The 26,627-nt window shown below is 38.3% G+C and overlaps 1 long non-coding RNA gene across 1 annotated transcript in view; it reads left to right on the top strand.

Moving 5' to 3' along the window:
* The window catches only part of LOC132343645 (uncharacterized), a 59,545-nt gene that overhangs the window by 9,041 nt on the left and 23,877 nt on the right, over positions 1-26,627 (top strand). The window contains exon 2 of the long non-coding RNA XR_009492575.1: positions 13,196-13,260. This is a non-coding gene — a long non-coding RNA (uncharacterized lncRNA). The remainder of the gene's footprint in view (positions 1-13,195; positions 13,261-26,627) is intronic.

Raw genomic sequence — 26,627 nt, 5'->3', positions numbered from 1 at the left:
ACACAACCCAGGGTGAATGAGGCTACCACAGAAAAACAAGCTCCTTGGAAGATAAGTATTAAAAAAATCAGTCACTCAACGAAATGGTCAGCCATGAAAAAGAGTCAGCAAAACATAAAGGAAAACTAGAACTTCTTAGAATATCTAAAATAGATAACACAATATGTACACTGAACATGATAAAGAGACCAAAGACAGCATAAAAAGCATAATAAAAATATGATACCATGGGGAAAGCAGATTGGTAAAATATCCAAGTAGAAGTATTAATCATTGAAATAAAGAAATAAGAGAAAATAAAGAATAAAGAAACTAATTAAAAATAAAGAAATAAAGAAAAAAGGAAGGGAAGGGGAGAGGAAGAAAGAGTGAAGATTTAAGTTTGGTCAATCAACTTAAGGCAAGAAAGGACACAAGTAAAGCAAAGGAAAACACAGTAGCAAGAAAAAAGATTCCAAATATATATGTAATCTCAATAAAAGTAAAGAGATTTAAATCACTTGTTATTTTTCTCTCAGTGGTCAAACTATAGAATAAAATTTAGCTATATGTTATTTATGAGATACCTAAAATGTAGGTACACAAAAGGCTGGAAAATTAAAGGATCAAAAATATATCTGAGAAAATATTGTTAAAAAATAAAGTTTGTTTTTAGCTGTAGTAATAGCAGATAAAATAGAATTACAGGGAAAAGTTATTAAAGACAAAAAGACCCACTAAGGACAAAGAGGATTATTGTAATAATAGAAGGAAACTGTAAGATTTACACAGCCACACTAAATTATTTTGGCACATAATTATGTATTATATAAACATGTAGATTGACAAAATTGCAATAAGAAACAAACAAAAAAAAAAAGTTAAAAATGTTGACCAAACTCACAGAAACCAAATCACCAAGCAAATTAAGCCTCTAAATTCTTAGAAAAAGCATATAAAAGAAAAAAGTCAGAATATATAAAATTTCAACAACAAAATTAACAAACTATATCTAATAGACTTATATTGAACTCTGTAATCAAAAGTTAGGGACTATATGATCTTACCCACCACACACAGAACATTTTTAAATTGACCATCTATTGAGTCACAAAAGACTCAAGAAATAGCAATGAAAAATTATACAAGAAAGGCAATGTTTTCCAATTTAAAGCAAGAAAACTAGTATTCAATTATGAAAGATAGTCATAAAGTTACAAATTTGAAAATATAGAAATTCACTTTTAAATAATCCTTGGGTCAAACAAGTGGTAATCAAACATACAAAGTATTTAGAACTAAACAGTGAAATATCATATAGCCAAACTTTGGAATAGAGCTTCCCAGATGGTGCAGCAGTAAAGAATCTACCTGCCAATGTGAGAGATTTGAGCCCTAGGTCAGAAAGATCCTCTGGAGTAGGCAATGGCAACCCACTGACTGAACACACGCATACACACACACGCACACACTTTGTAATGCTGCTAAAATACTGTTGGTATATAAATTATGGCTGACCCATATAGATTTATGTAAATGGGTTCCAATGCCCTCTAGCTTCATGATGGAGCCACAGCAGGGGACCAGACTGAGTTAGGAAACTGATGTTAGGAGATTATTCTCCTGGCATTCAGCTGGAGAGGTAGCCTGGCTCTGCCCCACAACAGTTACTGCTCCTCTCAAAGAGGGAGACTCTGCTTGACTCTCTCTCCTCCTGGGTCCCAGGAAGTGCTCACTCCCCTCATCTCTGTGGGATGGAGGTTAAATACCCAGCTGCGATTAGTCCTGGGTTACTGTACTATCTCTTGTGGTTTCCCCTCTACGCATATCCTTGTAAACAGTCCTGTTGTAAATAAACCCTCCTCAAATTGTACTGTTTGGAGAGTGCCATCTGTTTCCTGTTGGGACCATGACTGAAACAGTGTTATAGATTTAATTTAGAAGGCCTGTCACACTCTTGGACACAGGGAGAAAATAGAGGAAGGACGGAAATGGTGTTGCTATCTGGATGTAACTATAATCTGGACATTGGTACCAACCGAACCTGGCAGATACACCATGACTGTCCTTCCTTTCCCAGGGCACATTTATGGATTCTTCAAAAACTCCTCAACCCCAGAGATCTCTCACTTATAGTTACCTTGGCATGACCATGGCATCTCTTCTGCTGGCCACCATTTGGCCAGCTCTGACTCCCCCAATCAATGGTGTGCTTCGGAGAGGTGGACAGCACCTCTGTTCTTCTGGTGAATAGTGAGAAAGGAGAGAAAGCTTAGTTGGATGGGTGAAGCAGTTGTAGTTCAGCTGAATGGGTAAGATTTTATTTCTATCATTTTAAAAATCTTTGTCAACAAAATTTAACATTAATACTTACCTGTGTTAATAATCAGTTCAGTTCAGTCGCTCTGTTGTGTCTGACTCCTTGCGACCCCATGGATGGCAACGTGCAAGGCTTCCCTGTCCATCACTAACGCCCAGAGCTTGCTCTAATTCATGTCCATCGAGTCGGTGATGCCATCCAACCATCTCATTCTCTGTTGTCCCCTTCTCCTCCCGCCTTCAATCTTTCCCAGCATCAGGGGCTTTTCCCAGCATCAGGTCAGTTCTTCTCATCAGGTGGCCAAAGTATTGGAGCTTCAGCATCAGTCCTTCCAATGAATATTCAGGACTGATTTCCTTTAGGATGGACTGTTTGGATCTCCTTGCAGTCCAAGGGACTCTCAAGAGTCTTCTCCAACACCACAGTCCAAAAGCATCAATTCTTCAGTGCTCAGTTTTCTTTATAGTCCAACTCTCACATCCATACATGACTTCTGGAAAAACCATAGCTTTGACTAGATGGACCTTTGTTGGCAAAGTAATGTCTCTGCTTTCAATATGCTGTCTAGGTTGGTTGTAGCTTTTCTTCCAAGGAGCAACGTCTTTTAATTTCAATAATAATTGAATGATAATAGTGTTAATAATAGTGATGTAATATGATTATCTGTATGTTTGAAAATATTTAATACTTAGGAAACTGATTTTTAAGGAGTAAAGAGGCAAGGTATATAAGAATCTCTCACACAGGGTCTGACGCACAGGCATTTAGCACATCTCTGTGACATACTATTCCCATCCCAGCCCACAGCTTTATTGCTATGGCCATGCTGATTTCAGACCACAGTACATTCTGCTTACTGCATCCCTAAAGTCTCATGCCAACTTGCCAAATGAGATTTTTTCAAGTATTTTGAGATAGAATCGGGTTAGGAGGGAGGAGAGGAAGGTGAGAAAGGGTTATAGAATTTCTTAGAGTTTGAATCATAGATTTAAATACTCTCCAGTACCATAAGCAGGCTTCCACATGACTCCTTCTCGCCTCTGATTTCTTTTTCCTTAATCAGAGCATCTTCAGCAGAGCAGCCATTGCTTTTCCCAGGGGAGCTCAGCTTCTCTTTATTTCCTTATCTCTACAAAACCACACCCCACTTTTCTGTAATTTAGGAGATCTAGGAACAGTGGGAGGTAAAAGGGTTGCCTTGAGGACCCAATAACAAAACATAGAAGGTTTATTGGGGATCTTTGAAGGCTGAATACAAGGTCCCTATCAGTATTTAAACAAGAGACCCTGGTAACCTTAAAAAAAATGTAATTAGCTCTAAATTTCTTCTGCACTAGAGGTGGTCATGAACTTGAATCACACCTTTAAACATGGCACCCATGCCTAGCCTATGTTATCGGCAGACTCCACAATTTTTCCTTTACTCTCGACCAGGATCTGTTTGGTTGTGTGTATTTATATACAGTTGTGTGGTATATAGAATAACAGAATGTTCTGGCTAAGTGTTTTAATTTAGAGATAAAGAAATTGAAGTCTCACCATTTGTTAGTTGAAGACCAGAAACAGATTCCTCTCTGACTACAGGTGCAGTAGTTGGATCAGTGGATAACTGTAAAAGCATATAAGCATTTTATTAATTCATAAGTATAATACCCTTTTAAATTAAGTCTGGGAAATGAGAAACTACTGACCCAAGGTACCCAAATATTTTGATTTATTTATTGTTATCAAAAATTGTTGAGAACCTATAATATACCAGATACGAGTGTCTTTATGTGTTATACAGCTCTTTAAAGGAGCTATGGTACATTTGTCCAAGATACATGAGGTTAAATAGAAGTGGTTATTTTAGGTACTGCCTAAAAATTTAGTTTAATACCTTTACTCTTTGTGAACACATCATAATGTCTTCCCATCCTCTTGGAGAGCAATGCTGGTTAAACATCTTGGTACTCTGATGCTATCCAGGATACATTTCTTTTGATATTCTGATAGTAGATTTTGAAGAGTTGGCCTTGGAGTCTGAAGCCCTGCTGCTAAAGTGATCAAATACCTTGGCATTCTTTGAAAATAAGCTCTGTATGTCACACTTTCTAGTCACCCCTTAGTTACCAAGACCATCAAAATCAAGATGGTGCCTGAAGTTTTCAGTCGGTCACCATTCCTTCCTACTGATGTACTGAAATAGGGATGAAAAAACAAACAAAAACCCACTGTATTTCCCTAGAAGAGGCTCCTGGACAAATCTGAGGCTAATCATGAACAAATTTCTGTGTGAAGACAAGAGCAGAAAAGAGAATCAGGAACTACAGGAGGAAGACACTGAATAAAGAACACAAGCCTTTCTTTTACCTCTGGGAGAAACACTCATTTACTACTTGCCCTCAAAGTGCTCCCATATCAAGCAGCTTCTATTTGCACACTTTTGCTTTTCAAGGCACTTGCCAGCATTTTGTTATCATTTGGTCCTCTAGAAATCACATAGTGTTGGCCAAGAACTTGAGGCTTGCCAAAGACATGTAAGTCTCAGTGGTAAAGCCCGGAAGCTTTTAGAATGAGGCAGGCAGAAGATGAGAAGGTTTAGAAGGAAAGTAAAAGGAAAGACTAGAGTCATTCTATTCTTGGTACAGTGCTCTTTGTACGGAGCCATTTTTCAGTTTTGGTCCAGGCTATGGCCTTAGATAATCCGATCAGGACACTGAGGTTTTACTTCAGTTACAATAAATTTCTCCCTGCCTTGATACATTTTTATATTTCCCCTAAATAAAATTTCACTAAGGATTTTGAGATAACAATATAACTTGCACATTTTTCAATCTTCTCAAGGCTTTCAAATTTTTAAAAATGTAATGAACATTGACTTATACCCTATCCCATATAAAATGGCATCTCATCCACTATTACTAAGGATTCTTTAGGGAACAGTATTTCTGCTAATTCACTTCAGTCGCTCAGTTGTGTCCGACTCTTTGAGAACCCATGAATCACAGCACGGCAGGCCTCCCTGTCCATCACCAACTCCCGGAGTTCACCCAAACTCATGTCCATCATGATGCCATCCAACCATCTCTTCCTCTGTCGTCCCCTTCTCCTCCTGCCTCCAATCCTTCCCAGCATCAGGGTCTTTTCCAATGAGTCAACTCTTCACATGAGGTGGCCAGAGTATTGGAGTTTTACCTTCAACACAGTCCTTCCAATGCACACCCAGGACTGATCTCCTTTAGGATGGGCTGGTTGGATCTCCTTGCAGTCCAAGGGACTCTCAAGAGTCTTCTCCAACACCACAGTTCAAAAGCATCAATTCTTCGGCACTCAGCTTAGGTAATTCTCCTAATTACCTAGCTTTATATCCTCTTCTGTTCTCAGTCTCTACTGAGATATATTCATATCCTGAATGTACTCTTTATTTCAACATTCTGTCTCATCACTGGAAAAAGCCATGCTGGCTTCAATTCCCAGGGAACCACTGACCTAAAGATAAGTGTACACAGCTCACATTACCACAGACCTAGGGCTGTAAATTGCTGTTGTATTGAGAACCATCATGAAAGATACTTGTCTTTTACTTCACAAGTCCTATACTCTTGCCCTTAAAACAGGTACCCTCATCTTCTTAGATTTCCGTGTCTACCTTGTGTGAACCAGGACCCAGGAGAAAGGAGCAGTGATCCCACAAGAGACCGACCCATACTTGCCTATGAGTATCCAGGAGTTGCCAGCAGAGGCATGGATTAGTGGTGGCCCGCTGCAGGGTTGGGGGCACTAAGTGTGGCACTGCATGCAGGGGACCTTTTGAAGGAGGTCGCCATTATCTTCATGACCTCCACCATAGTTTGGCCACAGGTCAAACAACAGGGAGGGAACACAGCCCTGCCCATCAACAGAGAACTGGATTAAAGATTTACTGAACATGGCCCCATCCATCAGAACAAGACCCAGTTTCCCCTGCAGTCAGTCTCTCCCATCAAGAAGCTTCCATAAGCCTCTTATCCTTATCCATCAGAGAGCAGGCAGAATGAAACTACAATCACAGAAAACTAACCAAGTGGATCACATGGACCACAGCCTCATCTAACTCAATGAAACTATGAGCCATGCCATGTAGGGCCGCCCAAGATGGATGGGTCATGGCGGAGAGTTCTAACAAAACATGGTCCACTGGAGAAGGGAATAGCAAACCACTTCAGTATTCTTGCCTTGAGAACCCCATGAACAGTATGAAAAGGCAAAAATATACAGCACTGAAAGATGAACTCCCCAGGTCGGTAGGGGCCCAGTATGCTACTGGAGATTAGTGGAGAAATAAATCCAGAAACAATGAAGAGATGGAGCCAAAGCGAAACAACACCCAGGTGTGGATGTGACTGGTGATGGAAGTAAAGTCTGATGCTGTAAAGAGCAATATTGCATAGGCACCTGTAATGTTAGGTGCATGAATCAAGGCAAATTGGAAGTGGTCAACAGGAGATGGCAAGAGTGAATGAACGTTGACATTTTAGGAATCAGTGAACTAAAATGGACTGGAATGGGCATGATGGCATGATCATTCACCAAGAGCCAGACATCCTGGAATGTGAAGTCAAGTGGGCCTTAGGAAGCATCACCATGCACAAAGCTAGTGGACGTGATAGAATTCCAGTTGAACTATTTTAAATCCTAAAAGATGATTCTGTGAAAGTGCTGCACTCAATATCTCAGCAAATTTGGAAAACTCAGCAGTGGCCACAGGACTGAAAAAGGTCAGTTTTCATTCCAATCCCAAAGAAAGGCAATTGCAAAGAATGCTCAAACTGCTGCACAATTGCACTCATCTCACACACTAGTAAAGTAATGCTCAAAACTCTCCAAGCCATTCTTTAACAGTACGTGAACCATGAACTTCCAGGTGTTCAAGCTAGATTTAGAAAAGGTAGTTGAACCAGAGATTGCCAACATCTGTTGGATCATACAAAAAACAAGAGAGTTCCAGAAAAACATCTAATTCTGCTTTATTGACTATGCCAAAGCCTTTGACTGTGGATCACAGCAAAATGGAAAATTCTGAAAGAGATGGGAATACAGACCACCTGACCTGCCTCCTGAGAAATCCGTATGCAGGTCAAGAAGCAACAGTTAGAACCTGACATGGAACAACAGACTGGTTCCAAATCAGGAAAGGAGTACATCAAGGCTGTATATTGTCACCCTGCTTATATAACTTCTATGCACAGTACATCATATGAAATGCTGGATAAAGCACAAGGTGAAATTAAGATTGCCGGGAGAAGTATCAATAACCTCAGATATGCAGATGACACAACCCTTATGGCAGAAAACAAAGAAATAAAGAGCCTCTTGATGAAAGTGAAAGAGGAGAGTGAAAAAGCTGGCTTAAAACTCAATATTCAGAAAACTAAGATCATGGCATCCAGTCCCATCACTTCATGGCAAATAGATGGGGAAACAATGGAAACAATGAGAGACTATTTTGGGGGTCTCCAAAATCGCTGCAGATGGTGACTGCAGCCATGAAATTAAAGACACTTTCTCCTTGGAAGAAAAGCTCTGACCAACCTAGACAGCATATTTAAAAGCAGAGACATTACTTTGCCAACAAAGGTCCATCTAGTCAGGCTATAGTTTTTCCAGTAGTCATGTATGGATGTGAGAGTTGTACTGTAAAGGAAGCTGAGTGCTGAAGAATTGATGCTTTTGAACTGTGGTGTTGGAGAAGACTCTTGAGAGTCCCTTGGACTGCAAGGAGATCCAACCAGTCCATCCTAAAGGAAATCAGTCCTGAATATTCATTGGAAGGACTGTGCTGAAGCTGAAACTCCAATACTTTGGCCACCTGATGTGAAGAACTGACTCATTTGAAAAGCCCCTGATGCTGGGAAAGATTGAAGGCAGGAAGAGAAGGGGACAACAGAGGAAGAGATGGTTGGATGGCATCACCGACTCGATGGACATGAGTTTGAGCAAGCTCTGGGAGTTGGTGATGGACAGGGAGGCCTGGCGTGCTGCAGGCCATGGGGTCACAAATTTTGGACATGACTGAGTGACTGAACTGAACCATGGTATTTGGCTTCTCCACCCCCGCACCCAATGAGTGTCTGCTTCCTCCTCTCTGTTTTTATAATGGTGATTTCCCATGACCAAAATGTGCCTATTTACATTAACATAGACAGCCCTTGTGCTCTGTCCTTAAGGAATCCAAAAATATATTTCAAGTATCGTGATACTGTTTGTCAGATGACATAACCAACACCTGACCATTTAAGTAGATATCACATTAGTGTAAAATAAACTCTGTTCCTAGAAACAGTTAAGAGATTACATATGAATAAACCAATATTGGATGAAGAGAATTCCCCAATTTAATATATGTGGATTAACTTCTTTTTAAAATATTAGAGTATGACTGAAATACAGGTTCCACTAAACTTGCACTGAATAGAATCTGCTTATTCTTGGCAAACCTAGGGAATATTTTGCCATCATGTACTACTTTTCCCTTATATATGTTGGGCTTTGTACCCAAGGGTACAAACATGTATTAACTAATATCTATCTTTAGATGTTAAAGCTCTGATAACAGAAACTACAGGCTCTCCAGGTGGCTCAGTGGTATAGAATCAGCCTGACAAGCAGGACACATAGGTTCGATCCCTGGGTCAGGAGGATCCCCTGGAGAAGGAAATGGCAACCCACTCTAGTATTCTTGCCTGGGAAGTCCCATGGACAGAGGAGGTTGGTGGGCTACAGTCCATGGGTTCGCAAAAGAGTTAGACATAATGACTAAACAATTACAGAAAGTATACAAAGCAACTGATAAATTTGTGGATATGCCAATGTCCACCAATGACAGTCAGCCTATAAATGAATATCTGCAGCTCTAGATAGCTGGATAGACAGCAAAAATCCATACAATATTGCCTTCACATTCATAGCTAAGTCCATGGAGCATTTCCTGTAGGCTTTAGTACAGGGACTGACCTGAGAATTGCCAGGATACGTGGGCATTGGCTAGGGAGGAGCCATTGACTCTGCATAATGAATTCTCAGGCCAAGAAATATGCGGCAAAGACTATCCCCACACTGTACAATGTAATCCTTCATGGGCTTTGGAAGACTTTTGTGAAACTTCTTTTCAAAATAAAGGCCTGATACCACATTTAACATTGAACAGGGCCAAGCTTTGCATGGATGTTGTTTTCCCTTCCCAAATGAAGGCCCTGCCCAGTTGTTGTTATTTCTTCTTCCACATTTATTTTTATTACATTGTATTGTTTCAAATCATTTCAAAATGTTTTTAATGCAATATATCTTATTAAAAATAGTTCTGAAATTCATAAGCAATCCCTATGGCATGTCCTTGGCATCGGCTGTAAAATTCCAAAGTACCTAATTTATTTGATTGATTGATTTTTCAATGTTTTAAAGGGTACCAAGCCCAACAGCATATAATTTTTCTCTTACCAAATGGAATATGAATGAATAAAAGATAATTGCATTTTTTGTATTCAGTCTGCTGTCTTTGTGATTTTTTTTTCTTTCCTACATCTCTGAAGTGCATGAGAAAGCATGTTTTTCTTTTTGTAGCAATAACAGTTCACCCTGTTTTTCCTCCACAAGGTTCATATGCGGGTCCAGCTCTGAACTTTGCTGATATGTTACCTCAACCAGGGTGCTGCAAATCACCTATGATACAGTGAACGTAGCAGAGACTAGGGAGGGACTTGGGCTTAAAAGGAACTTTCCTCCTTGGTCTGGGAGAAGAGCCTTCCTCTAAATCCTTCTTGTAAATCCTTTTCTGGTTTGGAGATGCATCTCCATTCTCTTCAATTTGCAGAACTAAGTACAATGCAAGCAGTTTAAATTTCATTTTCCCAAGCAAGCATGTGGATACAGCCTGTAACTTAGATAACAGCTTGTATGGCATGGCCTTGAAGAAGCAACTCTTCTTATCTCCTCTTCTCTCACTTCCATCATTCTCCAATGTGGCTAACAGTATGCGGCTGGCCAAAAGGATTGCACTCCCTTATCTTGGTGACCACAGCAGTCACTCTTTGTAATCCCAGCAGAAAAGTGTCAGGTGGTTATGAAAGGGCTAGAAGGCTGAAGGACAGAAGAGAGTTGCTAAAAGCCCCCTTCACCAACCCGAATATCCCCCACCCAAGTGCTTACCATGCACAAAGCTGGCCTTTCCACAGCCCTGGAAATCTATTACCTAAGAAGAAAGTTGGACAAAGTTAAATTTTAAGAGCACTTTCTAGAGATGATACTAAACTCTTCATCTATCTTTAAAACCTAGAAAGAACTTCAATTATTTGCAATTTTTTTATTGCATTAGTCTGTTTTGGAGAAGAAGGTGATGGTAAGAACAAAATAACTCTGTAAATCTATTTCAGGTTTTAAGTCTGACTCTAAACACCCACGTACATGTGGCTTGTCACCTATGCAAAATTAAACCAAAATGGGAAATTTTCATTCCAAAAATAATAAATCAGTTTGTTTTCATGTCCCTAGTCCTAATAGCAAAGCACACTAGGGTGAATGAAGGGAAATGATCCTGTTGTTTTTGCCGTAGTCCTTTGTAATGTTCCAGAAGGAAAATCAATCAGTTATGAAGTATAGACTTAGTGCCTACCACATGCACTGTTAGGCCAGCCGTCTCCAGTGTAACCCTCAGGGCTCTCAAATTTTCTGCAGGATTAACCTTTAACGCCGAGCATCTCCCACAGGCTCTTCATGCAGATCAACCAGTAACCTCTAGCTTTGTGACAGACCTCCTTTATGTGGTCTTCTCAAAGTTTATTGCATTACAACTATGGGAAAATACAGCTGCAAGAATGGGTTTGGCTGTGTTAGATTTGACCCAATGCTGGAAGCCAGAAACACTTTGTCAGTGGTCATGTCAAAACAGAAGTAGAATATATCTGAGTAAGCATGTGACTCGTGTGTTTATGTACTGAACTGGGCATAAGGTGAGGACAGCTTCCTAGAGTAAAGAACTAGTCAGAGTGTGCTCCTTATCCCAAGATGCTTCTAAGTATCAGCACAACAAAGCATATTCCTCAGAGTGCCATTCTAAATTTCACCAGGAGTCATTTTTTACCGATCCCCTCCTCACAACACAAACACTTCATATACTAGGGTAAATGAATAGATTTGTTAGGGAGAATTTCTAGTGTTGAGTTCAAAGACTTGTTGAGGAAAGATACTTTATGGCTAGAGTTCATGGTTTCCACCTGTAATAACTGCACGGCTCATTCAATTTTGTCTTTGTATTTCAAAGAGTCAGGCACCCCCAGTTGGAAGAGCAGGATTCAAGGCAATGATGGTGCCCTGCATGTAGTAAGGCGGAAATCCTGTATATTGACCCATTACAAAAGGATGGTCCAATGTCATAAATGTCAAGGAATAAAAACCAAAGAAAGAAATCCAGAAAATTGACAAAGGCACAATGCAAATGGAGCATGACTCCAATAATTACTACTTTCACTCATAAATGTTTCTCTGATGAGTCAGCTTAAACGTCAGCATTCTCTCCAGCACTCCCAAGTGTGAGAGATCCAACCTGAGAAGATATCTTTATCTGTGACTTCCTTTCTCGACCTAGGAAGTAGTGGCAATGGCTGCGAGGGAGAAATGAATGAATTGAAAAGGGTCCAAAGAAACTGACTCAGAGGGAGGTCAACACCTTATGTCATTTGGGGGAGGTCTCTGTGGTATAATGTCTGGTGTTAATTTTGGAAAACCTTTGGCTATTATTAATTCAGATATTAATATTTCCTTTATTATATTCTCTCTTCTACTTCCTCTGTTATCCCAATTACATATATGCTATACAGTCTGTAATCATCTCATAGTCTTAGATATTCTAGTCCCCCCCCCTTTTTTTTTTCATCTTTTTACTTTTGCATTTCAGTTTAGGAAGTTTCTACTGATACATCTTCAAGCTTATGGATTCTTTCATTGGCCATATCTAGTCTCTTGATGAGCCCAGAATTATACGTATTTTAAGCTGTATTTGGGCTTAATCCTCCTGCAATGTGGGAGACCCCGGTTCCATTCCTGGGTCAGGAAGATTCTCTGGAGAAGGGATAGGCTACCCACTCCAGTATTCTTGGGCTTCCCTGGTGGCTTAGTTGGTAAAAAATCCACCTGCAGCGTGGGAGATCTGGGTGCGACCCCTGGGTTGGGAAGATTTCCCTTGGAGAAGGGAAAGGCTACCCACTCCAGTATTCTGTCTTAGAGAATTCCATCAACTATATAGTCCATGGGATCACAAAGAGTCGGATACAACTGAACGGCTTTCACTTCACTTCACTTCACTTCACTTAAGCTGTATTTGGAACAGTATTTAAACTTGTAAATTTAATACATAAGAATTGATATATTTTTAACAGTCTTACAACAATATGACTCATTATTAATTAAAGTTTATCTTTTTCATAAATTTTATAATTTTTATATTTGTGTGGTTCTTATGGGGTATTGTGTTGAACTTATTAGACACCTAGGTTGAAAAAGTTTGAGTGTTAAGTTATCCCATTAAAGTTTTTAAATCTTCCAGTTTGGATTTCAAATTATTTTATTTTAAACTACTTTGTAAGTTTTTAATAAAACCAACTAGCTCTTTTTAAAGTTAATCCATGATTCACCTTAACATTTTTTATGACTATCTGTTCCTTTTTCGTAGATACTTTTCCCCCTATTATATGGAAACATGAACAGATAAGAGAACATGTTACCTAATAATTATACATAATAATTCATTTTAAGAATTACAGTATTTTTTTTGCAAATTTCCAGAATAATACTTCCTTTCTCTAATAATGAATTTTCTTTTTTTAATTATTCATATATTCATTATTGAACAAATATATGATGAGATTTTAAATTATGTTTCAGGCTCTGAAATATGTGCTCTAGTCATGAAGCAGAGAATATGATAATGAAGACAGAGAACTAAATGAGTAAGTGCAATATGATAAATACTCTGATTGAGGTACACCACAAGTTTTCTGTTAAAATCTTGATTCTAAACGTCCACATCCTTGTGTGTGAAAATGGGAATAAGAACAGCACCTGTTTCTTAGGATTATTGTTAAAAGCAAATGAGGTCAAACATTTGAGATGTCTACCAGGTTGCCTGGCAGTTTTAAAACATTGTTACCTATTGTTTTTGTCGTGAACAGCTCATCATAAGCTTCTTATCTAAAATTCTACCATCAGTCATTTTCTGCCACAATGCCTGTATTATTTCTTCAAAGCACTTATTATATGACACTCTCTATTTATTTGTTTACTGATTTATTGATATTTTTTCTCATAAGGATGAAAGTTCAAGCAGGTAGAGACTCCTTTTTATCAAAAATGCTTACTTATGCCCAGGATCTGGAAAAGCAGTGTTTTAAAATGATGAATAAATAATAAAAATGTTTATTTCCATAATAACAGTATTTTCTCAATTCATGTTAGTTAAGAAAAATATGGAAACTATAAAACTGTATGTTTAATATCTCATCTTTGAGTATTTGAGATAAAATGCTTTGAGCATTTTGGTAAATTTTCTTTCTGGGTTTTCCTATGCATACACCAATTAGGTCATATTATACTTAACAAAGCTGTATCTTGTTTCCTTCTCACTTTACAACTTATGCCTTTTCCTTATATTTCAAAACATTTTTCATGGATTCAAAATGTTAGCATATGCTCACCTACTGAAATCCTAATTATTGTGTGTGAAGTATTATACAATTTTCCAGCAACCTACAAGTATAAAAAATAGTATCATTATACTAATTTATTCAAAAATAATAATTAAATCTCTACTATATGCTGGGAATATGTAGAACAAGAAAACCTTGTCTTTGCCCACATGGAGCTAATATTCTATGGAGAAGACAGTCTATAACTAGTCTCTCAATTTCTTCTACCATAATAAGGATAAATTTTATGAGGGAGGTACATAAGGTTTTAAGAGTCTATAAAGTCTGTGTGTGGGGGGAGGGATTACAAATTGTGATACCAGAAAAGAAAATGTGAGGGAATAACATTTGAAGTGAGAGCTGGGACTTCCCTGGCAGTCCAGTGGTTAAAACTTCACCTTCCAATGCAGAGGGTGAGAGTTTGATCCCTGGTGAGGAGCTGGGACCCCACATGTCTAGCAGTAAAAAGTTAAAACATGAAACAGAAGCAGTATTATAACAAGTTTGGTAAAGTCTTTGAACATTAGGGCTGAAGTGCTAAATCAGTCAGTTGTATCTGACTCTTTGTGACCCCCATGGTCTATAACCCACCAGGCTCCTCTGTCCATGGAGTTCTCCAGGCAAGAATACTGGAGTGGGCTGTCATTCCCTTCTCAGGGAATCTTCCCGACCCAGGGATAGAACCCGCATATCTTGCATCTCCTGCATTGTCAGGGAGATTCTTTACCATTGCGTCACCTGGGAAGCCCTCTTTAAAAATGGTCCACATTAAAAAAAGACAAACAAGTGAGAACCGATTGTTGATTAGAAATTGGTCCAGTGAAGAGAGGAAGAGGACTAGAGAGTGAAAGGAAGAGAATATCTGAACCTGAAGGAAAAACAGGAGTGAAGGCCTTGATGTGGAAATGAGTCCTGGATGAGGAAAAACAGAATATGAAGAGCAAAGGCGAGTGAGGGTGTTACCTGTCTTACCTGAGTCAAATGATATATTCCCCGTACCTACATAATGCTCAGAATAACACCACAGAGAGGGACCAAGAAACAAGTAATAAAGTATAGACCGTAGATCCACCAAACATGGAACTCACGTTCTGAGTTGTTTTTCTAGTAGTGATGATGTGAATGGACTCATCACTCAGTCCTTGGGTGACCAGATCATGTATATACAAGCCTGTCCCCATGATCAATAGAGCGGCTCATAGTTATAGAAACAACCCCTTGTGTATTAATCCATGGGCTTAGCCTTAGGGATCCCAAGCTCTCATCAACTAAACAAACTTATCTCAATGAGATAAATGATAGATAAATAGATGATAGATAGATAGATAGATAGATAGAATTGCTCTTTCTTGAGAGCAATTCTTACTCAAAATGGCATCATCTCTTTGGCTATTTCTTGTTTGTAAATTTCAAGGAAAAGTGATGAATAGCCTCAAAGTTTTCCTGAAAGCTCTGAGAAAGATAGAGTTTGAATTTTATTCTCCATAAAACTCCAGTTGTGCTAGTAAATAAAAATTGGATTTTATGATGCAACTCTAATGAATGTTATCACTTGGAAGTTAAGATCAATAAGAAAAGTACTGGGAAGGAGTCATGTAACATTTGTATTTGATACTTGCTGCTGCTGCTGCTAAGTCACTTCAGTCGTGTCTGACTCTGTGCGACCCCATAGACGGCAGCCCACCAGGGATTCTCCTGTCCCTGGGATTCTCCAGGCAAGAACACTGGAGTGGGTTGCCATTTCCTTCTCCAATATTTGATACTTAAGCATTGACAAATTCCTCCTTAAAAAAATTGACCTAGGAAGACACATTAATTAAATTCATCTTTCCATCTATTCTTTGTGGGAATTAGGCACAGCAAAGTCACATGGAAGAATAGCAGTTTCCAATATTTTATGAATCACATGCTTTATTAATACAAATCTGTATGTATGGTTCAATACAAAGGAGTATATTAGTTCAATTATACGAGTTAACAAGAAGGACTTTCTAAAGAAACCATTAATATATCCATCAAGCATTTATTAGAAATCTTTACATAGGTGCTGAAAGAAATACAAAGATAAATGTCACAGTCTTTGCTTTCAAAGAATGTATAACATCTGCTATAAAATTGGTGGTTGTAGAAAAAATGATGGCTTTTTGTTTAAGAGAATCCAAATGGAACGTAATGCAAAATAAAATTAATCCACTTTGAATGTTTATGTGTGATACTCAACCAGTTCTACTCAATGTTATCATCTCATATGATTTAAATATGGTTCAAACCTATACGCCCAAGAACATATGTTTTTTTGTGTCTCCACGATAACCTTTCTGTCTGACGTGAAATCTAGCCCCGAACAGAGTTCCTGAAAAAAGAAACAATAGGGGCAGTTATAACTTACTTTTATAAAAAGCACTCAGTTGAAAGATGACATTTAAGCTACGTTTCACTCCAAGATTCCTGATGTCACTACAGTTAACAATGCTTAATTTATCCAATTAGTTAGTTCTCCAAGCCGATCTAAATCATCATTTTTGCCGCAAGACAAGAAGTAGAATTTTAAAGGTGCTGTGATGAATGCCTGCAAAAGAGTATACCCAGGCTCTGGAAACTTTAAAATTTTTTAATATTCTGATGGAGACACATGAAAGGAAATTTTATAACTGACTTTCTTACTCAATTTTTATACCTATACTTACAAAGACAGTATGTAATACCTCCACTAGGAGATGTTAGTATCCTTCTTACAGAACTGATGAAATCGAGACCCAGATATATATGTATTTTTGGTGCTGGGTGTGCATATATACATTTCTAATGATGCATGTCTCTGTACTATGCATCTGTATCCTTGGGATATAAATCTTTTACCATGTTATGAAATTCCATGTAAGTCCCCAGCATATATTTTTGATCAAACCAGTTTATATCATGACAGATGGTCTATCCATTGCAATACACTTAATAATCTGAGGCTTGCATTGGTGCCATAATGATAACATTTCATCACTGTGGTCTCCCCATGGACTTGGAACAGATTGAAACTGAAAATTAAGTAGCACCTCATGCCCCAGAAGTCCATATATTAGGTAGCCAGGACTCCAGAGATGTGGTTAGGGCAGCAGATCCTCCTTAATGGCCTCAGAGAAGTTGTCTGTACACTTATTTTGATGTACTGAACTTAAACAGCAGGGAGGCAGCTTAAGAATATCTGCCTTATGGCAAATTGTATAAAAGCCTTTCTACCAGAAGATTTGAAGACAGCAAGAGCAGCAGCAAGCAAGATGGTTATACTTCTGAACTTCATTTTAATTATTATTATTACTATAGTAAAATAAAGTTTACCAAATGAACATTGAATGGTATTGGGCAAGGGAAAGAAGCAAACATTTCTTCAGGAAAATCTGAGATAGCTGCAGCCCCTCACAAGATTCTCTCCTGTGAATTGTAGGGCTTTCATAATGTGTGACCTTGTACTATTTAGGAAAAAAAAAAAAGAGAGAGAGAGAGAGAATATTCCTCTAAGAGCCAACACCTAAAATATAAAACACAACTGATGTTCCATAGAGTCTGGATAGGGTGTGGTGAACCTCTGAAGTTAGAAACAATTCTGACGTCTACGCCCTGGAAAGGAATCGGGTGATGGATGAGATGGAAGTTTTCCAAAAAAAAAAACAAAAATTAACTTCAGCCTTCCCTTCAATGAAAACATTATGCATTCATCCTGGGAATTTTTCTTTGGGTTGCAATTTTTTTCTCTCCTTATTTGCTATGTGCTAGATGTCTCTGAGGTGAGTCATGATGACGTATTAGCAAAAGAACACAATAGCCCTTTGATTGGCACCTGCTATGCATTTGCCTGGCATCATGCATGCAGTGTCTCATTATTGTCACAATGCCCCTATGAGCTTGACATTACACTGATTGGGGAGAGGAACCTGAGACTCAGAAGATATAAGGAATTTGTGAAGCTGGGACATGATCTCTACTTAGCTGACTCTAAGAGCTCATATGTAGTCACGGCACTGTACACATTCAGAGGCAATCTGTCACCTTCAGACTGACATTTAGTTGTCCTTTGAAAAATAAGAAAAATACCAGAAAACTTTAGTCTGGTGTCTGCTCCCCAAGTTAACTTAAAAAGCAACAGATCATACACAGTCCTTCCTTAGGGCACAATAAAGGGGAAATACACAGTGGGACTCATGGGATAAGACATTATTGATCATTTCAAGAGTTGCACACAAAAAAGAACAATAACTAAAACTTATGAGCCTTTTCCAAGTGACGCACACTCTCCTAGACATGTTACATGTGTTGTACTCTTTCTAAGTGTTCAGGAGGTAGGTGTTGCTATGATCTCTCTTTTTCTGCTGAGGAGATCTTAACTGTATAGCCAAATAAGAAAGTTTCTAAAGGTGGAATCTAAACTCATGCCCAACAGACTCTCCCAGAGTCTGGGATTTCTACACTCGATTGCCTTGAATAGCGATTTGCCTCAACTTTTGTTTTAATTTTTATTTTATATTGGAGCAATAGTTGATTAACAATGTTGTGTTAGTTTCAGGTGTGCAGCAAAGTGATTCAGTTATATCTTAATATTTATATATTATTATAAATATATATATATTTATATAAATATATATATTTATACACACATACACACATGTATCTGTTCTTTCTCAGATTCTTTTCCCATGTAGATTATTGCAGAATACTGAGCAGTTTGCCCCATGCTCTACACTCGGTCCTTGTTGGTTATCACTTTTAAATATATAGTGTGTACATTCCACTTTCTATCCAAAGGGATTGGGTCTAGCTCTCCTTAAAAGTAAAGAATACTACCAAAATGTAGCTGCTTTGAACCTGATGGAGGGGAAAGCAAATAGCTCCTAAAGGAGCCCACTCTTTCATGTCCTTAAACCATTAGAGCAGAGTGAACCATTACCGGCAGTGTGTCGGGGGGGAAATTGTTCAGGAAGATATTTACCACTTCCTGTCCATGATGTGCCCTGAGGGGTTCAATATATATTCCTCTGCCTCTGAAATCTGACATAACAGCTTTCCTCACTTACTCTACCAGATTGCCTAATTCCTACTTTTGGAGATAGATAAGGCAGCATTGTTTTCATGTTTAATAGCTTTGATATAGCAATACATTTATATTATTCAAAAATAAAAAACAATTACAAAATATAGAAATATGTACAGTGAAATGTTTTTCTCCTACCTTTGATCCTCCCCATCTCTCTCCCCTTCATATTCCGTGACCTCACAAAAGCACTGTCTACTATGTATCCTTCCAGAGTTTTTTAAATATGTATGAAGCAAATATGAATATATATTATTTCTCTGTGTTTTTGGACAAAAGTTAGCATTCTGTGTACATTGTTCTGCACACTTCTTTTTTTCTGATTATTTATTCAGAGAAATTTTCTGTATCAGTATGTGATTTTTTTCTCTCTCTCTCTCCTTTTGTTAGTATCACTCCCAGTATCCCATTGATTGGGTGATTATAATTTACCTAAATCCCAGTAACGGAGAAGGCAATGGCAACCCACTCCAGTACTCTTGCCTGGAATGTCCCATGGACAGAGGAGCCTGGTAGGCTGCAGTCCATGAGCCTTAGCGACCCATGAGGTCGCTAAGAGTCGGATACGACTGAGCAACATCACTTTCACTTTTCACTTTCACTTTTCACTTTCATGCATTGGAGAAGGAAATGGCAACCCACTCCAGTGTTCTTGCCTGGAGAATCCCAGGGACGGGGGAGCCTGGTGGGCTGCCGTCTATGGGGTGGCACAGAATCGGACACGACTGAAGCGACTTAGCAGCAGCAGCAGCAGCAAACCCAAGTAAACTCTGGATAGACATTTGGATTACTTCCAGTATTCTTGCCTGGAGAATCCCAGGGAGAGGGGGGCCTCGTGGGCTGCTGTCTATGGGGTTGCACAGAGTCAGACACGACTGAAGTGACTTAGCAGCAGCAGTATTACAAATACTGATATACTGAATAACCTAGAATATATTTCATTGAGCACACCTGCAGGTACATCTACAGGATTAATTCCTGAATTGAAGATGCATCAAAAGTTATACAAATTCATAATTTTGGATGGGTAGAACCAATCTATCTCTAACAACTATCTATCTCTAACAAGTGTACTGTTTCAGGGGTTCCCAAACTTTTCCTCATCATAACACTCAAAGCAAATAAAGTGGTTTATACTTGGGATAAACTGGAAAAGATTTGAAGCCTTAGATTGATTGTGGCCAAAGGCAGTAAGCCTACTAGTTCTAACTGACCAGGATCCATTGGGCATCAGAGACCTGCGGGAAGAACGCCCAGCACCAGGTCCGGGAAGTCCTGAGGCTCTGTGTTTCAGTAAGCAGTGCATGACGCCAACTTCCCCTCAGTGTCACCAATGAAGAGTTGGAATTTGAGTTAACCTGATAGGTTCAAACAATGGTGTATCTACGCAGTTTTATTTTAAGTGAGATTGCTTACTTTTCGTATGTTCCAGTGTTTTTATAAGCTTCTTGTCTATGAACTGCCCAATCTATTTTATTTTCTATTCAGCTGTTTGTCTTTCATTATTGACTTTAAGAAGCTATTTTTATTGAGAAAAAAAACTCATGCTGCCCATGATATGAATTGCAGTTCCTCCCCTCCCCCCCCCATTTTGTATTTGTCTCTTGACTTTATTCATGGTTTTTTGCCTTATCGCTTTTGCATGCAGAAGTTTCTTTTCTGTTTTCTCATGTTGTCTTTTGCAATTTTGATTCTGAGTTGTTGATTAAAGGAGACTTTCCCTGCTTCACATTTACAAATGAATTTTCCTACTTCTTCCTACTGTTTTTATGACTTTCATTCTTGAATGTTTAAAAAAAAAAAAAAACCCTCCATTTGGAATTGTTCCTGATGTTTGGTGTGAAATATGGATTCAGTTTTTCTTTTTTCCCCAGATGGGTTATTCTACAACACCATTTATTGAAAAATCCATCTTTGCCTTCACATTTGTTTTAATTTTTCTTTGTGTGGATTTCTACATTGTTTTAAAGTTTATTTCCAAAGATATTGTTTTGCTGGTTTTGGCTGTTTTAAATGTTTTTCCCATTAGGCGTTTTAACTGCTTGCTTCTGGTACATAATAAATTTATTGCTTTCTGTTTATTATTATCTATGTCCCATTACTTCCCTGAATTCTCTCACTCTTTGTAGTGTTTTGGTTGATTCCCTTGGATTTTCAAATGTTCCCTCATGTTATTGCCACATAATTACAGTTTATAAAGTTTTTGCTTCTTCTTTTCCTTCGGCTCGTCTGTTTTGACTAGTAATGCTAATACTTTGAGTTTCCCAGGTGGTGCTAGTGGTAAAGAAGCTACTTGCCAGTGCAGGAGACATAAGAGACACAGGTTCGATCCCCTGGGTTGGGAAGATCCCCTGGAGAAAGGCATGGCAACCCACTCCAGTATACTTGCCTGAAGAATCCCCATGGACAGAGGAGCCTGGTGGGCTAGAGTCTGTGGGGTTGCAGAGTAGACATGACTGACGCAACTTAGCACGCACGCAAGCTAATACTTTATGGTATTCTTCTCTTGATCTTGATTTTATTTTATTATTAGAGTATAATTGCTTTGGGCTTCCCTGGTGGCTCAGACAGTGAAGAATCTTCCTGCAAGGTGGGAGACCTGGGTTCGATCCTTGGGTTGGGAGGATCCCTTGGAAGAGGGCATGGCAACCCACTCCAGTATTCTTGCCTGAAGAATCCCCATGGTCAGAGGAGCCTGGAGGGCTACAGTCCATGGGGTCACAAAGAGTCAGACACGACTGAGCAAATAAGCACATAGCACATAATTGCTTTACAATGTTAATTTCTGCCGTATAATGAAGTGAATTAGCCATATGTATAAATATATCCCCTCTCTCTTGTATTCTCCCTCCCGTCTCACCCCCATCTCACCCCTCTAGGTCACCACAGAGCTGAGCTCCCTGTGTAGTACAGCATTTTCCCACTAGTTATCTATTTTATACGTGGGCAGTGTATATACATCAATGCCAATCTCCCCAAGTTGTCCCACCCTTCCCTTCCCTCACTGTATCCACATGTCCGTTCTCTACATCTGAGTCTCTCTTGCTGCCCTGGAAATAGGTTCCTCCATACCATCTTTCTAGATTCCACATGTATGCGTTAATATACAATATTTGTTTTTCTTTCTCTGACTTCACTGTATGACAGACCCTAGGTTTTGATGACTATGCTTCTAGTCAATCTCCAGTGAGCACAATGCTGACTTCTGGACTGAGATCAATCTATGTTTACTGTGTGTAAAAGGTGTCCGTCTATCCTCATTTAACTGAATGTGTTAGTGAGAAATGGCTATTGTATTTTGCCAAATGACCTTTCATCATATATGAAAATGATCATAATTTTTCTCTAATATTATAAACTACATACAAACATTTTTCCTAATAATGAACCATCATTGTACTTCTGGAGTAAATTCCTCTGTCAAAATAACTATTCTTTTTGTATTCTTTTGGGTACATGTTCTTTGAAATGGTGCCCTCATTTTTTTTTTTTTTTGGTAATAGATTAATCTATTCATTTTATTTGTGTATAAAACATCTTTGTCAAGTTTTATTATCAATTTTGCACCATTTTCCCAGAAACAATCTTAAGAAATTCTTTCGTCTGTTTTTCTCTAGAAACGTTGAAATATCCCTGGTTTTATTTGCTTTTAAATTCCCTTATGAAAGTGACTAACCCTGCAGCTTTGCTGAAAATAACCTTTTGATCATTTTATCCTCTATCATTTTTACTGAAGTAGTTCTAAATATTTAGATTCTTATTTCTTGATGTCATTTAGTGTAAATCATATTTTCCTTAAAAAAGTCTTACTTCATCCAACTTTTTCAATTTCATCATCTTAAGATTCTTTAATCTCCCCAGTTCCTGTGTGGTTAATTCTTCCTTTACTGTTGAGTTTTGTTTCTTTGTTTTTAATCGCAGTTTTCTCTTTCCTGATTAACTAATGATTTTTCTCTCTTTTTGTTTTTTTAAGACAACCAGATTTTGTCTTCACAGATTACAGCTACCATTTTTCTAATTCATTGGAATTAAAAAACATAATAGTGACTCTGTCATCAACTCCATCATTTTAACACAATAGCAACCCTAGGCAACATGTAGATGAATAAGCCTGTTGGTGGTCCTATAAAACTTTTTTATGGATACTGAATTTTGAATTTCATACAATTTTCACATCATGAACTATTATCATTCATTTTTTTCCCCCAAACATCACATAAGCTGTAAGCAGCGTTCTTATTTTGCAGGCCATACAAAAATAGGTGTTGGACCAGATTTGGCCCATAAACTGTGATTAGCTGGTACCTACTCTACCCAATATACTTTGAATTATAATGGTATTTATTAGTTTCCTAATATGAACAATAGTAACAATTTTGCTATACCCGCCTTCCTTTATCTTAGTTTCTTTATCAATATTTTCTTCCTCATTATTTTACTTTGTATGTTAAATAATCTTGAAGATAAATTTACCTGATCATAAGATATGGGTCTCTTCCTTTCTTTTTTATTGAATATCTTTTACATGTTGCTGTACTGACTTCTGACCTTGTTTGTGACTATGGAGAAACATACAGACAGCTTCGTTGTTTTATCTTATACTTAGCGTAATCTTTTTTCTCGATCACTCAAATGATCCTCTTGCTTAAATCTTGGAATTTTGATAACATTATTAGCATAGCTATGGTGTTGCTGTATCAGTTTCAGTATTCACTAGAACATTATCTTCCCAATGTAAAAAATATTCAAGGCATATTAATTGTGAATATTTTTCTTGATTTATTTCTTTAAGATAAGTTATTTTCCATTTTGTTGCTTCTGTTTGTTTTTTTTATCTTCAGAGATTTCAATTATACATATGTCATATTTTTAATTTTTGCTTCTTTTCTGTATCTCATTTTATCTGTAACCTTTCCAGTTGTTTTATTTTGCTGTTTCTAATTCATTTTGTTAATTCATCTCATTTCTGTAATTTATTTCCTTTACTATATTTTCCATACTGTATGTTCCTCAATAGTGTTCCTTGCATTTTCTTAATTTATGTGCTGATTTTGGTTTTTCTTCAATTTTTCCTGAGTTCTACCAGTTCAATTTTCATTTCTTTCCGGTGTAGTTCCCTCTTATCTCTGAATTCTAGTATTACTTCCCTTGGGCTTCCCTTGTGGCTCAGCTGGTAAACCCGCCTGCAATACAGGAGACCTGGGTTTGATCCCTGGGTTGGGAAGATTCCCTGGAGAAGGGAAAGGCTGCCCACTGCTGTATTCTGGCCTGGAGAATTCCATGGACTGTATAGTCCACAGGGCCGCAAAGAGTTAGACACTACTGAGTGACTTTCACTTTCTGTCATACACTTAAAAAGGATACTGCTTCATATTCTTTTACTTGCTGGTAGAGACTAAGGTCAAATATTCAGTCTTTGTGTCACCATTTTTCTCGTGAGTATTCATTTCGGAATGAGTTTTCATGCTGTTTTTCACATTTGTTTTCACGTAAGAATTTTGTACGGTTGTTCTGCTGGTTCTTTTCCTATTAGTTGTCATTGAATACGTTGGATTTTCTTGGATTAGTATCCTCTACAGTGTTGATGGGAAAGGGAGGCAGTTGTTGCCAGAGTAACCATTGACTTTTTATTACAAAAAGGATCTTTATTTGCTGTCACAAAGATAGATAGTTCTCTATACAAGTATGGCTCAAGTACGTGAATGTGTTGCACCCCTAATCCCTCTGATTCTGAGTCAAATGCAGTGAAGGGTAGGGTTTTGTCAATAGCTTGTTGACTGTAGTTCCAGCAGAAATTTTTTTCCAAACAAGATTATAAATTTTAAATTGAGGGTGAACCCCTCATCTTTAAGAACTATTATAATTTTGCTATTATCCTCTGAGCTCTACTTCTGTTGGGTCCCTTATCACTCTTGACATTTCATAGCTTCACTGCCTCCCAAGAGAAATCTAACTTTTTTTGTTTTTTTACAATTCCCAAATCCCTTGCTTTTTTTGGATTATATTTATCTTCCAGGTCTGATAAAAATTAGAGTTTTAGAGGTTTTCGCTGTTGTTTTTCTGCTGTATGATGTCCAGGAGCAAAGAGGAACTATGATGACTTTCCCAGCCATATTTATACAGGGATTCTATTAACATTATGCTTTGAAAGAGTTAATCGAAAGGGTGCCTATATCTAGCTTTCAACAAATGGAGTATAAACTTTAAAAAGCAAATACAAAATTGTGATGCGACCATGAAGATTTGAAACTTCCAGGAGTAATTCTAGAGTAAAAATCTAAAGAATCAGCAAAAATGATGGAATGTAAAAACCATAGGAATTCAGATAAAGAGAAAATTGAGCGTTGATAGGCTCAGTGATTGAAGGGGTTGTATGGGAACAGAGATTAGAAGGATTCAACGAAGGCTTGAGCAAATGTCACTGGTATTCCCGCCTATAATTTTGGTCTAAGAACCTTGGAAAATTCTTTCTCTCTTACCATTCTGTGTTCCTGGTTGCTTTCCATCTACCTCAAGATATCTCAAACTGTGAAGAAAATGAAAAGAGATAGAGCTGGTTAAGGGAGAGGAAGAAGGTTTCAGAATAAAAAACATATATATATTTTTTCTCTCTATGTCTCCAGAGTTTATGCCAGTTCCCCAGAACCAAGCCAGGCTCCCAGAGGCATTCTGGACCGAGAGTTCTTGGCATGGACAAGATTTCCAAAAGACAGAAGTGCCTTTGAGCCATATCCTGGCGCCTGAAACCAAGCCAAAACATCTTGGACAGTGAGAAAAGTGAAGCAGCTTCAGAACATTCTGTGTCGCATATTTGTTGCTGGCCTCTTTGCTATAATCTTTTTAAAAATTATGTTTTCCTCCTGGATATTTTAGTCTGCTTTTATTAGTCACTTCAAGGAGGATCATATAAAGGCTTAGGGAAGGCTGGTCGCTCATTCCTCTCCATGGCCTCCAGTGCAGCACCCTGCCTGCGCTCTCTCCACCACTGTTTACTTATAAGCTTGATTTTGGCAGCCAGTAAGTTTATTTTACATTTTACTGAAGTGTGAGGGGAAATACTGATAGAAAAACTAAACAAAACCCCTCATGAAATGGTATCACCAAATGAGCAAAGTACCTGAAAAAGTCAAACATCCGGGTGCCCAGAACTCAAAGGCTGATTTTTCTTCCCTATAAGGCACCCTCAGAACCTCTTCCTAAAACTGGCTGTTGATAAGATCATCTGAAAATTAATCACTAGCGGAGAGAGGGCTGTATTCACTGTCAACCTACCCTGCAAGTCTGGATCCTTGCCTCCCTGAGTTTCTCCTGTGTTTCTGTGTTCACCAGAAACTTCAGAACAGGGGGCACAAACTTCTTTGCCATTGCTTTAAAGAAATGGGAATGCTAGCTCTTCTGTCTAATGAAAGTATGATTTTTATTCGCCTACGATAGCTGCTGCTGCTGCTGCTAAGTCGCTTCAGTCATGTCCGACTCTGTGCGACCCCATAGACGGAGGCCCACCAGACTCCCCCTGGTGATTATTGAAAAACAATCTAAAATAATTTCTTCC

The sequence above is a fragment of the Bos taurus genome, chromosome 23, assembly GCF_002263795.3.
Source record: "Bos taurus isolate L1 Dominette 01449 registration number 42190680 breed Hereford chromosome 23, ARS-UCD2.0, whole genome shotgun sequence".
Taxonomy (NCBI): domain Eukaryota; kingdom Metazoa; phylum Chordata; class Mammalia; order Artiodactyla; family Bovidae; genus Bos; species Bos taurus.
The sequence above is the reverse complement of the archived record's forward strand: the minus strand, read 5'-3'. Positions and strand labels throughout refer to the sequence as shown.